At 41.6% G+C, this 17175-nt stretch overlaps 1 protein-coding gene across 2 annotated transcripts in view; it reads right to left on the bottom strand.

Annotated features, from left to right (window-relative positions):
* Positions 1-17175, bottom strand: part of LOC121575531 (disks large-associated protein 4-like) — a 250935-nt gene that overhangs the window by 178551 nt on the left and 55209 nt on the right. For both annotated transcript variants that reach the window (XM_041888691.2, XM_041888692.2), the window contains exon 2: positions 12260-12324. The gene's annotated coding sequence lies outside the window, so the exon portion shown is untranslated. The remainder of the gene's footprint in view (positions 1-12259; positions 12325-17175) is intronic.

The raw sequence follows: 17175 nt of genomic DNA, 5'->3' as shown, positions 1-17175 counted from the left end.
ATCCTCCTTCCGTAGCCTCCAACTGCTCTTAAATGCTAGTAAAACTAAATGCATGCTCTTCAATCGAACGCTGCTTGCACCCACCTGCCCGACTAGAATCACTACTCTCGGCGGGTCTGACTTAGAATATGTGGACAACTATAAATACCTGGTTGTCTGGTTAGACCGTAAACTCTCCTTCCAGACTCACATTAAGCATCTCCAATACAAAGTTAAATCTAGAATCAGCTTCCTATTTCGCAACAAAGCCTCCTTCACTCATGCTGCCAAACATGCCCTTGTAAAACTGACTATCCTACCGATCCTTGACTTCGGCGATGTCATTTACAAAATAGCCTCCAATACTCTACTCAGCAAATTGGATGTAGTCTATCACAGTGTCATCCGTTTAGTCACCAAAGCCACATTTACTACCCACCATAGTGACCTGTACGCTCCTGTTGGCTGGCCCTCACTACATATTCGTCGCCAAACCCACTGGCTCCAGGTCATCTATAAATCTCTGCTAGACAAATCCCCGCCTTATCTTAGCTCATTGGTTACCATAGCAACACCCACCCGTAGTATGCTCTCCAGCAGGTATATCTCACTGGTCATCCCCAAAGCCAACACCTCCTTTGGCTGCCATTCCTTCCAGTTCTCTGCTGCCAATGACTGGAACGAACTGCAAAAATCTCTGAAGCTGGAGACTGTTATCTCCCTCACTAACTTTAAGCATCAGTTGTCAGAGCAGCTTACCAATCACTGCACCTGTACACAGCCCATCTGTAATTAGCCCACCCAACTACCTCATCCCCATATTGTTATTTATTTTGCTCATTTGCACCCCAGTATCTCTATTTGCACATCATCTTCTGCACATCTATCAATCCAGTGTTAATACTAAATTGTAATTATTTTGCATTATGGCCTATTTATTGCCTTACCTCCATAACTTACTACATTTGCACACACTGTACATACATTTTCTATTGTGTTATTGACTGTATGTTTTGTTTATCCCATGTGTAACTCTGTGTTGTTGTTGTGTTTTACCGCACTGCTTTGCTTTATCTTGGCCAGGTCGCAGTTGTAAATGAGAACTTGTACTCAACTGGCCTACCTGGTTAAATAAAGGTTAAATAAAATAAAGTAAAATGTTAAAGTCACGTTTCATGTTTTTAGCTTGAAATAAATAGGCCTATAGATTCTGCACTTCTACTGCTCTCTGGCAATATAAAATAATTGAACTTAATTATGTATAACTTATTTTCCAAGAGGGAACTTCAGGTTCAGGCAATGAGCTCTGAGTTCTAATACATTTCATCTTGAGGATGCACAATGACAGTCACAAAGGATAAAGTACTCTATAGGGTTCCTCTATAGGTGGATTCTCTAGTGGGTGGAACGGTGTGGGCAGTGGGTGATTGACAGGAGGTGTGATGGCTGATGGGAGTCGTGAGGGAGCTGCAGATAGTAGACATCCGGCCACTAAAGCAGTCCCCGCCCCCGTCACAGCAGGAGGGGAGGACATATCACATCCATCCATCCATCTCTTGTGCCATATTTAAACAAATTATAATTAAGTTTGTCTCTCAACCCACTATGCTCAGCCTCAGACATAGAATTCTATGTTAATATATTCTTATTCTGTTTGCTCATGCATATAAGAAGATGTACTTCCTTATTCAATTGCATTGTATATCTGTATGTTTGTTTTGCATAAATACTTTGTATGCAAATGTGTGCATGGACATTTTACTGCAGAGACTTCTTTTAGTAGTTTAATTACCCTTTGTGCAGGTCTAGGTTCAAATCAAATTCAGAAGTATCAACCGATATCTCTATGACTAAATATACACATCATTGATTTTCACACCAACTGATTTTGCTCTACAGATACAGTATATTCTCTGTCCTTAGATGCCCCCTTGGCCTGACCGCCTAAATCATCCACCCCTCCTCCCCTGTCCCAGTGGTTTGTCCCAATGTCAGTTGGTTTGTTCCCCTGTGACAGGCAGTGCCTGTTCCCAACATCTCCTCTTTCATCCACCATCATTCTAAAAGCCCTGAGTGCACTGTTTGAAAAACAACATGCCGTTCCTATCTCTCTTGTTCTCACTTAAAGGGACAGTTCACACAAATTACCAAATGTCCATGGATTGCTTAGAAGGTAAGGGAACAAATACAAAATAAAAAAGTATGTGGACACCTGCTTGTCGAAGATCTCATTCCAAAATCATGGGCATTAATATGGAGTTGCTCCCCCCTTTGCTGCTATAACAGCCTTCACTCTTCTACAGTACGAAGGCTTTTCACTAGATGTTGGAACATTGCTGCGGGGCCTTGCTTCCATTCAGCCACAAGAGCATTAGTGAGGTTGGGCACTGATTTTGGGCGATTAGGCCTTGCTCGTAGTCGGCATTCCAATTAATCCCAAAGGTATTCAATGGGGTTGAGGTCAGGGCTCTGTGCAAGCCAGTCAAGTTCCACACCGATCTCGACAAACCATTTCTGTATGGACCTCGATTTGTGCACAGGGGCATTGCTAAAACTGGAAAGGGCCTTCTCCAAACTCAATGACCATGTACTGTTCTAATCTCCACCCGGCACACTGTTGCCACAAAGTTGGAAGCACAGAATCGTCTACAATGTAATTGTATGCTGTAGCGTTAAGATTTCCCTTCACTGGAACTAAGGGGCCTAGCCCGGACCATGAAAAACAGCCCCAGGCCATTATTCCTCCTCCACCAAACTTTACAGTTGGCACTATGCATTGGGGCAGGTAGCGTTGTCCTGGCATCCGCGAAACCCAGATTCGTCAGTCGGACTGCCAGATGGTGACGCGTGATTTATCACTCCAGAGAACACGTTTCCACTGCTCCAGAGTCCAATCGCATGAGCTTTATACCACTCCAGCCAACGCTTGGCATTGCGCATGGTGATTTTAGGCTTAGGCTTGTGTGTGGCTGCTCGGCCATGGAAACCCATTTCATGAAGCTGCCGACGAACAGTTATTGTGCTGACGTTGCTTCCAGAGGCAGTTTGGAAGTGAGTGTTGCGACCGAGGACAAACTATTTTTACACGCTATGCGCTTCTGCACTCGGCGGTCCGGTTCTGTGAGCTTGTGTGTCCTACCACTTTGCGGCTGAGCCGTTGTTGCTCCTAGACGTTTCCACTTCACAATAACAGCACTTACAGCTAATAGCTCTAGCAGGGCAGAAATTTGATGAACTGACTTGTTGGAAAGGTGGCATCCTTTGACGGTGCCACGTTGAAAGTCACTGAGCTCTTTAGTAAGGCCATTCTTCTGCTAATGTTTTCCTATGGAGATTGCATGGCTGTGTGCTCGATTTTATACTCCTGTCAGCAATGGGTGTGGCTGAAATAGCCGAGGCCACAAATTTAAAGGGGTGTCCACATATATATATATATATATATAGTGTATATATAGTGTTTGTCATTTTAATATTTGGGTGAACTATCCCTTTAACCACCAGCATTGAATGAATCAGCAATTAAAAGCATCACTGATGTCCAAGCTACTGTGTTTGGGGCTACTGTGTTTTGTCTGTACCTCAGTGAATTACTACAGAATGTTGTTTTTAAGTGCATTACGTCTTATACTGGAAGAGCAAAGCCAAGGAAGAAAGGGATGTCATTTCGGTCAATCAAAAATAACATATTTACATTATTTATCAATTGTCATTGATGTCATTGTGAAATCAAACTGCAAGGTCAAACAAAAAAGATCTGATCGGAGCAGAGGATCATGGTCCACTGTCTCCAAAATGAAAGGACACCTCATTGCACATTACACCTGACCCTCCAAATTAGCCTGATTCTGTAGTGAGTGAACCTGATGCTACCTAAATCTGACCCCAGTTCAGGCCAACAGTGTTTTCAAGGTCCTCCAACTCAAACCAATTTGTCTATGACCCAAGATGGCCTCAGGGTCATGTTTGCATAATGTCTGATTTTCATACTCCTCTTCGGGTCAATGGATTTAGCCTTTTCTAAAATGCAGAACTGTAGAAGTCTAAACAGAACACATTTTCTGTGATAAAGAAATAGGTCACCCTCAATTCCTTCTGACTCGCCAAGTGAACCTTCGAAAAAAAAAAAGAAAAAAAGAATGAAGGAAAAAAATAAGAAAACTCTTGACCAGGGCTGAACTTTGAACTTATCTGCCTGGAGCGATTCATAAATCACCTATCGAAATGAGCAGCTTGTTTCTGTCTGAGATTCACATTAATAAAAATGTATTCCGAGCATAGAGATACTACAAACAAACGCGGGAAGAAGACTTGAGAGCAGATGGCCTCGCAGATTTCAGGCAAAACACTGAGTATCCACTGGAATGGGAATGGGAGAGAGAGAGAGAGAGAGAGAGAGAGAGAGAGAGAGAGAGAGAGAGAGAGAGAGAGAGAGAGAGAGAGAGAGAGAGAGAGATAGCGAGAGAGAGAGAGAGAGGAGATATATATATATATAGAGAGAGAGAGAGAGAGAGGAGGAGAGAGAGAGAGGAGAGAAGGAGAGATAGAGAGAGAGAGAAAGAGAGAGAGAGAGAAGGATAGATAGCGAGAGAGAGAGCGGAAACGAGTCAGTGAAAATCACAGGACGTAAAAACCCTGCTGTCACTGCAAGCTACGAGGCAGTGTACAGTAGCTCACAACACTGTCCCCCAAAAAATTATACCGTCATTATGTGCATGTTGAAAACTCTGGAGAGTTCTGAAATTTGCATAGGGCAAAGTCAGGTGTTGAAACAACAACAACAGTGACAATCTGTGAGGAAAATATGGCTCAGTTGGTAGAGCAGTTGGTTGGTATGGCTCAGTTGGTAGAGCATGGCGCTTGCAATGCCAGGGTTGTGGGTTTGATTCTACCCATACGTAAAATGTATGCACGCATGACCGTATGTCGCTTTGGATAAAAGCGTCTGCTAAATGGCATATATTCATATAATTCCCAACTAAAAAGAGTTTCCTTAAATACACCTCATCTACAGAAGTATGTCTTCATAAAGAATTGATCGATGTTCATTTCTGACACTAAAACAGAGCTATTTCAGCCTCACTCATAAACTAGAACAAGGAGGCATGTCGGCTTGCAAGGGAAGATGAACTCACAAGGCTAAGATATCAATGTGAAATAAAACTGGAGGGTTTTATGTATATTTAATGACTTCACCGTTCGATGAAGCTAAAAATGAAAATATGAGCGCTACGGTAGTGGAGCTGGGTTCCAGGAACATCGAACAAGCAGTGTCGATAGAGAAAATAGCACTGACCGTTCAGCGTCGGCCATTTTGTCCTGCAGCTGTCGATTTATTGTTGACGTCTGGCTGGGGATTGACCCCCTTTATGTCAACACAATTACCTCCCTTTCTGTAATCCCGACAAGTCAGCAAGGTGACCGTGTACTGAGAGTTTGTGTACTACTGTAATATATAGTAGGCATGAGGAAGAAGGTTACACAAATTAGGGCAGCCATTTTTAACTCTTTGAACATTACTATTAAAGTATTAAAGTAGTCTGAAGTGTGCATTTGTTTTGTATACAACAAAATTGACCACTATATAGGAATCACTATATATAACAAAATAATAAACACTAGAATAGCCACGCCTCGAGGCATCCTAGCCTTGGGGCGTCAACATTCTAACAGCCTAATAAATACATTTCATATATGTTCTCGCAAAAATAATCAATAGGTTGTGTTTATGAAGGTCTTAGGTAACATTAGAATATGATATTTTTTTCAAAGAACATTATTAGTGGGGATCCATAATAAATACAAATACAAATTGCCACGCTCACTGAAGGAATGTCCACCAGAGCTGTTGCCAGATAATTTAATGTTCATTTCTCTACCATAAGCCACCTCAAATGTCGTTTTCGAGAATTTGGCAGTACATCCAACCGGCCTCACAACCGCAGACCAAGTGTATGATGACGTGTGGGCGAGTGGTTTGCTGGGCAGGCATAAGCTACGGACAATGAACACAATTGCATTTTATCGATAGCAATTTGAATGCACAGAGACACCGTGATGAGATCCTGAGGCCCATTGTCGTGCCATTCATCTGCCGCCATCACCTCATGTTTCAGTATGATAATGCATGGCCCCATGTCGCAAGGATCTGTACACAATTCCTGGAAGCTGAAAATGTCACAGTTCTTCCATGCATACTCAACAGACATGTCACCCATTGAGCATGTTTGGGATGCTCTGGATCGATGAGTACGACAGCGTGTTCCAGTTCCTGCCAATATCCAGCAACTTCACACAGCCATTAACGAGGAGTGGAACAACATTCCACAGGCCACAATCAACAGCTTGATCAACTCTATGCGAAGGAGATGTGTAGCGCTTCTTTCAGGTATCTGTGACCAACAGATGCATATCTGTATGCCCAGTCATGTGAAATCCATAGATTAGGGCCTCATTTATTTATTTCAATTGACTGATTTCCTTATATGAACTGTAACTCAGTAAAATCTTTGAAATTGTTGCATGTTGTATTTATATTTTTGTTCAGTATCGTTTGAGTGGCTCGGATATACTGTACATTTACTGTGTTACGTCTAGTCTATGAGACTAGTCTGTACAACATCATAGCAGTACCAAAAAGAGTTCTGTCCAAGACCAAAAGCGACACAACTATCTGTCTATTTCACATTGATCGGATTACACTACATTGCAATGTGTTGTTAGTCGCAAATGGAAAACCAAAGCAGAACGATGGTATAAAGGAAAAGGGAGACACGAGTTTATCGTTCTAGTTGTCTTGACTCAGTGAAACGTCAACAAAGCCAGACATTTGAAATAATGAGAAAAGGGAATTACATTTTCTCTCTATTTTGAGGGCTGACACCAACGAACAGAAAATGAACGTCATGCATTTTCAAACTCGTTCTCTTTCATAGTTCACGCTCTATAAGAAGAAGCCATTGATGAATGTGTGAGGGAGAAGGAACTGGGAGATGAAATCGCCCCTAAACACTGATCTAAGGTCAGTTTTGCGTGTTCTTCCCCTGATCATTAAGATTAGGATTTGGGAAGGCTAATCTGATCCTAGGTCTGTGCCTTAGGACCAGAGCACCTTCTACCCAGAGCAAAGAACCACTACAGTGTCCATTTTCAAAGCTGGAAATGTAAGTTATGACATAGAACACTGAATTACAAAGCCCACGTCTCCTTCGTCCGGTCCGTCCTTCCGTTTTCTGTGGATCTGAATAGATTATATCTATGTTCTTCTTCCATCTGCGAGGGAGGGCAGATGGAACAGAAGCTTTTCATAGAAGCTATAACTACAAAGGCCAGACCCAGCATGTGTCCTCATCTGACAGCACAGATGATAAACTCAGCACATACAAGGACAACTGATCTAATTTGAACAATATCAATATCTATGGCCTCAGGTGAACTCTCACAGCAGCCAGATTCTGCATAGTAAACTAGGCCTCAGACAACCATACACTCCACAGTCAACAATGACTCATTCACTCTCCACACACCTCATTGCATGTCCCAATGTTTCATAGTTCCCAGGAATAGAGAATAAAGAATAGAGGAACAGCACAGAAAAATGTAATTTTAGATATGCTGTGTCAGGGTAATAATGTCAACCAACTCAAGAGTGAGGAGCCTGCTAGGCCTTGGATAAATTAGCTACTGACACTTTCCAGTATCATTTTGAAAGGTTTGTTCAAATGGTTCAAACTGTTATGTCCGCCTCAATCGAAAGCCTTGATAAATGGACCTCTAAGAGGACAACAAAAATGACTTAGCCTATCAGAGAGCAAGGTGGAGCTATTACCAAATTGCTTATTTCCATAGCTGCGGGAAGTAGGGGTGCTGAGGGTGCTGCAGCACCCCCTGATAAATCACAATAAAAAATACTTGTGCACTAGGTCTTTATTACTCCTTTATGAGCGGAGTGGCCATGCTTATACCTATACCTATCCAATAATTTCACAAATATGCAAGGTGCTTTTGGGGGCATTGGTTTATTTAGAATTGAGCCATAGGGCCAGTGTGGCCACTTGTGGGGGAGGAGGGCGAGGAGAGTGGGGTAAAAATGAAAAGGCAGGAGCTTTAAAAACATTGGGAGGGATTTGTTTCCAATAAGCCACCCACAGGATTAGAGCATGTTAATGCAATGCCTACAGCCTTTCACAGACTGGACACTGCTAACATAGAGAGAGAAACAGAGGGAGGAACGGAGAGAGAAACAAAATGTGAGAGAGTGAACACACACACAGCAGCAGTGCTGAACATACAGTACACACACATGCTTGCACATACACACAGACTCAGTTGAGGCCTGATTTCGTCATTCGTCACTCACTATTATTCAAAATGACAGCTGCAAATTGGCTGTATTGGACCACAAATACTGTACATGTCAACAACCAACAACTCTCACATTAGGAACACAGGGTATGTAAAAGCCAATAAAATATGTAAGCTTATCCAAGCTAATGCACAATAGGTTCCCATGAGAGGGTGAATCCCTATGGAGAAACCGCCACAGCTCTGCTTCCTCGGCTACAGCTGGGCTTGCTACACCCCAGTAAGTCAAAACCACAACTCAAACGGCATCACATTAGAACAAGAAGAAAGTACATCAGGGAGGCATTTGCTGGCAAAGTGCACAATACAACATATTATATTATGGCGAGGCTGTCTCATGGCAGTCAATGGGAAGCCTGTAACATAACAGTAAAATGTAAAAGCCAGATGAACTGAGAGAGTTGGTGAGTGAGTATGACACAGGGATGAGCAAAGCATCCATGCATAACGCATTGAGTATGGACATGGTTTCATTTAGCCAAAGGTAAGACTGGAAGGTATACGCAGTGCTGTGGAGTGGTACAAATGACTGGTGGTGTGGTTCTATACCCTGCGAGGGCTTCCTATAAGCTAATGTAAACAAAGCCAGTATAGCCTAACTCTATTTTCAAATGGGTTCATTACATACAGTATAATTATGCAACATCCCCTGAAGAAAAGGTTATGGCATAGACTATTTTGAAGCTAACCACTTCATAAGGGCGGCATAGACTATTTTGAAGCTAACCACTTCGTAAGGGCGGCAGGTAGCTTAGTGGGTAAGAGCGTTGTGCCAGTAACCGAAAGGTCGCAGGTTCTAATCCCCGAGCCGACTAGGTGAAAAATCTGTCGATGTGTCCTTAAGCAAGGCACTTAACCCTAATTGCTCCTGTAAGTCGCTCTGGATAAGAGTGTCTGCTAAAATGTAAAATGTAATAAGCATCTATTGATTGTATGATTTCCTTTTATTATCACATTGGTTTCCAGTTGAAATCATAGTAAATGGCTTTACTTTGATGACATAGTATACCACAGTCATAGGGGAAAATTGCTAAACTCCCATGAAGTGTTCTCCTCATAAATAACACATGCGGATTGCGGGTGGTGCACAGAAGATGCATTGGCACAGAGTCCCCTCTAGAGAGATGAAATCAAAAGGGAATAATAGCATCAACACTGAATCAACTAGATAAAATGCAATGCAATAAGCCAAGCTCTCTGAGAAAACAATATATAAGTGAGTGGGCTGATTGGAGCAAATGTAATAAGCCCCAGGGGAAACTAGACAATCTCCCATGTGCTTGGATATTGAATATTTCTCACACAGTATCATTATGTGATAAATTGGCCATAGTTACTGGCACTCCCTCTGAAATGTGGCGTAGCCTTTTGGTAGCATAGCGCTAGCCTTACAACAGTCTATAGACGGTATGTTTATAGCACAATTGCAACATATCATCAATTTTAAGTGTAACCACATTTTCTCAAAGGCCTGCTTGCTTGATGGACATTGGAAAAGTGAGGTGGACATTTTTGTAATCAAATCATAAGTCATCATATGTGGGCAGAAGCTTATATTATCGCTTACAAACACACATGGCATTCTCAATAGTATGCATATATATTTATTTACGGATCCTCTATTTACTTCATTTCGCAATTCAGATGAAATGGTAAATGCTCCCTACCTACAGGCACTACTTATACATTCAAGTAGAGCAGCAACCCTAGCTCACTGGTGCCTTCCCTGAAGTACCAAGGCTACACCGCTACCTCCAATTAGGCACCTGCATCCATCTACTCGCAATAAGCATAAGCAGGGGTTCCGTTTGAAATGACACCCTATCCCCTATATAGTGCACTTCATTGTCAAAGGTAGTGCACTTTATAGGGAATACCGTGCCAATTCAAGCGCATCTATAGGGAATAGATTAGTAGTTGTTTTTTTTCAATGCAGAGGACAGTGGAATAATCATATGATGATGACGTAAGGTGTAATTCTGCTGCCTTTCAGAACACCCTAATTTCAAAATCCACAATAATCTACAATATGGCCTGGAAGGTTAGGGGGATTGACTGATTTGACAACCAGCATTACTGGTTCAAATCTCTGGAGGGGGGAACTCAAGCCTTGCTCCGAGTAAGTGAGACACTTAACCTCTTCCCAACACACTGCTGTGTAAGGAACAATTATGGAAATAAACATACAAATTATGGGTTCGTTCCTCCTTAACATGTTTGTTTACATGTCTATTTCCCCCTAAAATGATTATGAATGTCTGTAATGGATGTTCCAGAGGCCATAGGTCATGTGTTAATTGAAGAGCCCTTGAGCCCTGAAACACTGGCCTCTCCTCTAAATGAACCCTATAAGATTTGAATTCAGAGGTCAGAATTAATGTGTGTTTGTGTGTGTGTGTGTGTGTATGTGTTTAGGATGCTGCAACATGCATTTATATGTAAAAGGGGATGTTTGAAGATTGTATACACGTAGCATGCAGGTTTTCCTTGTAATTGCATGGGGTTCTTTGAAAAGAACAGTTCTAAGTATGTGAAGCTTCAAACCTCTGATGTTTTTTCTATAAGCTTTGACCAAATTGGTCCCTGTTTCATGGCCTTTTATGTTCTGGGAATCCAACAGAGCGAATAATCAACGCAACAGCTGCAGAAAAATGTTGAATTGGTCTCTGAAGTGTGATAACAAAGTAGCCACTATCGATGTCCTAGAAAGATTTATCACCCCACAGTTACAAAGCCTAACTAGCCAGAGTCATGCTGCTAGCACAGCGTGCCAATACGCAAATTCTTGTGTTCATCCAAAAACAAAATGTATTTAATTAATTTAAAATCATCTTTACTTGATTTCTTCTATTATTAAAACATGAAAGATAAGAATTAAAGTTAAACGGAAAACAATGGCTTGTTGTGAAACGAAACAATATATTAAAGAACATCACCAAGCAGTAGCAACATTTATTGCATTTGAAGAGGAGATTTTTTAAAAATGTTTTACTGCACTTGGATAGTAGCTATACAAGAGAGACAGTATCTCAGATAAAATGATACATCTCTACAAGTGCTTTGAAAGAAATCCTAATCCAGCATAAGAAATCACTCGTTCAATGGTGGAGCTCAGGGTTCTATCCCGAGACGCCTTATAATTTTGAGTGTCGGGCTTGTTCAGTCAGTATTAAATGCTCTGCAGGATAACAAAACATGTATTTTCATCCCTGAAACAGCAGAACACTACTTCAACACCCATCAATATCCAAGCCATTTATCATTGTATACACTGCCATTTCTATTCTAATCAGTCAGGACAGGAGTGAACAAGAGATTAATCAGAGCTCATAACACGGGACGACAAGTTCCACCTTTCCTTGACCCATCCTTTTCTCAGCTTGCAGCGACGCTCCATCCAAATGCCTCGTTTCCATCAACTTTCAACCTGGGCAAGGACAAAGCTAACTGTGCAGGTTAACATTTATTGCCTTGGAGGCATCTCTGCAGAGTGGTCACTAGCTGGCACAGCCACAGAGTAATAAAATCTGATTTTATACCTAACCCTAACCTTAACCCGAACCTTAACCACACTGCTAACCCTAATGCCTAACCTTAAATTAAGACCAAAAAGCTCATTTTTGTTTTCATGAATTTTTACGATAATATAAACAATTTTGCCTCCAGGGCAAGATTCATGACAATTAACGTCAACCTGCACTAACTGCCTACAACTAGCGGCCCTATAAAGCATCAACCACAAGTAGGTTAGTGTCTCCTTAGCATTCAACCACCGGTGTGCTTCACAATGCTAGCCACTATCGGATGGAAGGAAGAAAGCAAGGAAGCGGCAAGACCCAAAGTGGAGGGAAGGTCACTTTGCCCTTTTAAAGACCAGAGACACTTTGTTAGAAGAAATCTGATATCTCTGCACACATACCTTGTTGAATGGTTTGGATAATCCGTCTTCAACGACAGTGATGAAGTGGCCAAGAGAAAGGAATCCTGCAAAACAAAATGGAGGGAAAAATGTGTGACATTTAAAATATACATTCACATCCCTTTGTGATCCTTCTGTAGTAAATAGAGGACTTGGCAGGGAACAAGGAACGAAAGGATAAAGACTTTGTATGTTAAAATTGCTGAATTGATTTTGAGTTGGTTCTTCAAAGAATTGGCTAGCTTTAGCTTAAGGCAATGAGACGGCAAATATCACAAGACATAATGCACTTAATCTTAATCTACGGTCTTCAAACCCTACTTATCTTTCTGTAATTGTATTATCAACAGAATACATTTAATTATCCAGCCATTTCTTTGTTTTGGAAATCAATTAGGCACATCTTTCTGAGGTATGCGAATTGGAGCAACTTTAGAGATCAGACAATTTAATTAACAATCCAAACTTTTGATTAAGATCATTCTTCAGGAAGCAGTTCTTTTCCCTTTAAAAGTGGACCATTTTAAGTCTCAGTAAGGTCATTTGCCCAATGTAAAATGTCTCACAATCTTGACGATATCACATAGCATTGGAAAAGCATTATTGACTGTGTAGCTCAGTTGGTAGAGCATGGCGCTTGCAACGCCAGGGTTGTGGGTTCGATTCCCACGGGGGGCCTGTATGAAAAATAAATAAATAATGTATAACTGTAAGTCGCTCTGGATAAGAGCGTCTGCTAAATGACTAAATTGTAAATGTAATAATCATTCAACTTCAAAACCTTCAGTTGAGAAATAGCTTGAAGGACAAAACTTGGTATTCATATAAGGGTACTGAGAGTAAGAGGATAAGAGCTTCCATGACACATCTATCATTAAATAACTGATTCTATGTCATCCTCTTTGGGAACACACACTGATAGTGGATGAATGTTGGACATGTGCCATAGGCCCCAGATTGATGGCAAATGTGGCTCTACCTGACCTTAGGTTGAATAGATTGCTACTATGGTAGCGTAAATGGGCTATGTTTTACCCTGGTCCAGTGGAACCTTCTCTGGGCTTGGACCCAATAGGGTCAGGTTGGGGCCTTAGCCATTACCCTGCAACCTCTGTGCGTGTGTGTACCTGCGTGTCTGTATGCGATTAGCACTTGTTTAATCAATGCTATCACAGTTTAGCCCTGTAAATCAAACAGAACATGACTCCTTAAAGCCAATATAGATTTGATCCGAAAATGTGGTCGGAGGCTTCGTATGGAGGGTGTGATGCAATTGCGGAGCCTCTGGAGGTATGGCCACTTCAGATACGGCCACTTCAGACATGGATTGACCATGTACAGCGCCTTGCAAAAGTATTCGTCCCCCTTGGCGTTTTTCTTATTTTGTTGCATTACAACCTGTAATTTAAATTGATTTTTATTTGGATTTCATGGAATGGACATACACAAAATAGTCCAAAAAAGTGAAGAAAAAATAAATAAAAACTAGTTTCAAAAAATTCAAAATAATAAATAACGGAAAAGTGGTACGTGCATATGTATTCACCCCCTTTGCTATGAAGCCCCTAAATAATATCTGGTGCAACCAATTACCTTCAGAAGTCACATAATTAGTTAAATAAAGTCCACCTGTGTGCAATCTAAGTGTCAGTATATATACACCTGTTCTGAAAGGCCCCAGAGTCTGCAACACCACTGAGCAAGGGGCACAACCAAGCAAGCGGCACCATGAAGACCAAGGAGCTCTCCAAACAGGTCAGGGACAAAGTTGTGGAGAAGTACAGATCAGGGGTTGGGTTATAAAAAAATATCAGAAACTTTGAACATCCCACGGAGCACCATTAAATCCAATATTAAAAAAATTGAAAGAATATGGCACCACAACAAACCTGCCAAGAGAGGGCCGCCCACCAAAACTCACGGACCAGGCAAGGAGGGCATTAATCAGAGAGGCAACAAAGAGACCAAAGATAACCTTGAAGGAGCTGCAAAGCTCCACAGCGGAGATTGGAGTATCTGTCCATTGGACCACTTTAAGCCGTAAACTCGTGGTCCTCTGTAGCTCAGCTGGTAGAGCACGGCGCTTGTAATGCCAAGGTAGTGGGTTCGATCCCGGGACCACCCATACACAAAAATGTATGCACGCATGACTGTAAGTCGCTTTGGATAAAAGCGTCTGCTAAATGGCATATTATTATTATTATTATTTAAACTCCACAGAGCTGGGCTTTACGGAAGAGTGGCCAGAAAAAGCCATTGCTTAAAGAAAAAAATAAGCAAACACATTTGGTGTTCGCCAAAAGGCATGTGGGAGACTCCCAAAACATATGGAAGAAGGTACTCTGGTTAGATGAGACTAAAATTGAGCTTTTTGGCCATCAAGGAAAACGCTATTTCTTGGAATGGCCTAGTCAAAGCCTAGACCTCAATCCAATTGAGAATCTGTGGTATGACTTAAAGATTGCTGTACACCAGCGGAACCCATCCAACTTGAAGGAGCTGGAGCAGTTTTGCCTTGAAGAATGGGCAAAAATCCCAGAGGCTAGATGTGCCAAATTTATAGAGACATACCCCAAGAGACGTGCAGCTGTAATTGCTGCAAAAGGTGGCTCTACAAAGTATTGACTTTGGAGGGGTAAATAGTTATGATTTGAGCTTTCTAGCCTTTAGAAATCGAATGTGTCTGATACATCAACACAAGATGAGAGCCATGATAATTTAATTATAGTGACAGGACCGATAGGATAAACTAGATAGAAAAGAAGTTCAATCAATATTCGGACTAGACTGTCTAACTTGTGACTAAAACAATGACAGCTCAAGGCAAAATGCTTAAGCCTGAGGGAGAGGAATACGTTTGGAAAGAAAGATAAACAAGGGCTACATGCTTTGCTGACTGAGCAGCGACTAAAGATGTACATATAGATCTCTGGTAGGCGATATGGACAAAATATCATTTCACAATATTTTTCAAATGTTTTACCGTATGACGATATTTTATGTTTTTGTATGATAAAAGTTCTAAATATGCTTAATGAGTAGTTCATGACCCTAGGTTGGCAACCACGACTTATAAGTGATTTAAATGGGGCTTTCTCCATTCTGATTGTTTTATGCTGTTCAATCCAACTTCACCCCCCAAAAAAAAATATCTGCATTGTCATCAATTTCTGCATTTCCTGCACTTTTGTTATGATTTCCACACTGTGCCACGTAGGGCTGCATGATATGGGCATATATACACTGAGTGTACAAAACATTAAGAATACATGCTCTTTCCATGACATAGACTGACCAGGTAAATCCAGGTGAAAGCTATGTCACTTGTTAAATCCACTTCAATCATTGTAGATGAAGGGGAGGAGCACGGTTAAATAAGGATTTCTAAGCCTTGAGACAAGAGAGACATGGATTGTGTATGTGTATCATTCAGAGGGTGAATAGGCAAAACAAAATATTTAAGTGCCTTTGAACGGGGTATGGTAGTAGGTGCCAGGCACACCGGTTTGTGTCAAGAACTGCAATGCTGCTGGATTTTTCACGCTCAACAGTTTCCCATGTGTATCAAGAATGGTCCACCACCCAAAGGACATCCAGCCAACTTAACACAACTGTGGGAAGCATTGCAGTCAACATTGGCCAGCTTTCGCCACCTTGTAGAGTCCATGCCCAAGAAATTGAGGCTGTTCTGAGGGCAAAAAGGTGGGGTGCCACTCAATTTTAGGAAGGTGTTCTTAATGTTTTGTACACTCAGTGTATATGTATATGTATATATTTGAATACATTGTTGTTTGACATGACAATTAACAAATAAGCCAGGGAGGAATTATTGTGTCAGGGTAAGAACCAAAGTGTTGGTCAGTGTTTCCCAGGGGACCCTAATTAGATGTTACATTACATGTTCTCTCTTACTTCATAGCTAGCTAGCTAACATAATCATGCTCAGCCTATTCCTCTCCGATTTAGAAGATACCGTTGCACCAACAACATGCTGATCTAGGCCTACATCAGCACTGGTATCAGGCTGTATTAGCTAGCTACATTTGCTCTAGCTAGCCAGCTAACTAGCGATTAGCATTATCAGCTAACACAATTTATTTTAGCCACAACTTGCTAATAAAATACAAACTTGCTGTTTGCAGACAGGAAGATACACATACTAATAGTGTAATTATAGAACGCTTGTGGATTTATATTATGAAGCAAAGTGGAAAGCAGCATCTGACCATGCAGACTGCAGAGTGAATGGCAATGTGACTCTGTGGTCAAACAACACTCCTTGAGTGACAGGGGGCAGGGCTTGGTGTGGGAAGTGGCATGCAGGAGGAGAGGGAGAGCGACGACTCAAGTAGCAAACAGAGTACACTATAAAAACGGACATTACCCATGTCACATTTAACAAACCAAACATTGAAATATCGTTATAAAACGTAAAGTAAAAACCCAAACCGGGCCTCATAGCAGGCAGAAGCCAAGTGTGTGGCGGTCCATTAGCCTGATGGTGCATTAGCCTAGCTCTCCACTGACACACATACTGCTCTGTTGCAGCAGTGCAGTGGGGCCATCTGAACTAACCACTCACAGTCCACTCAGAGAAATCTTAACTGCAGGGCACTCTCTCTCTCTGTCTGTCTTTCTTTATCACAAACGCACACATGTACACGCACACACTACTATTTATCATTCTACCTCAGCATCTATAGCATGAATGACCTAACTCTTCTTGAGATGAAAAAAATACACTCCACCCTTCCCCGTTTTCTCCTCCTCCATGCTTCTGCTCTCCTCTCACACTCAAATGACAGAGGGCGCATAGCAAGCAGTTGCTACTCCACCCTGGGAGATCAGTGTGAAGAAATCTCTCTCTCTCTCTCTCTCTCTCTCTCTCTCTCTGAAGCCTTCTTCACAACAATTGA

The sequence above is a fragment of the Coregonus clupeaformis genome, chromosome 10 (assembly GCF_020615455.1).
Source record: "Coregonus clupeaformis isolate EN_2021a chromosome 10, ASM2061545v1, whole genome shotgun sequence".
Taxonomy (NCBI): Eukaryota; Metazoa; Chordata; class Actinopteri; order Salmoniformes; family Salmonidae; genus Coregonus; species Coregonus clupeaformis.
Note: the sequence above shows the minus strand (reverse complement) of the source record. Positions and strands in the feature narration are given on the sequence as shown.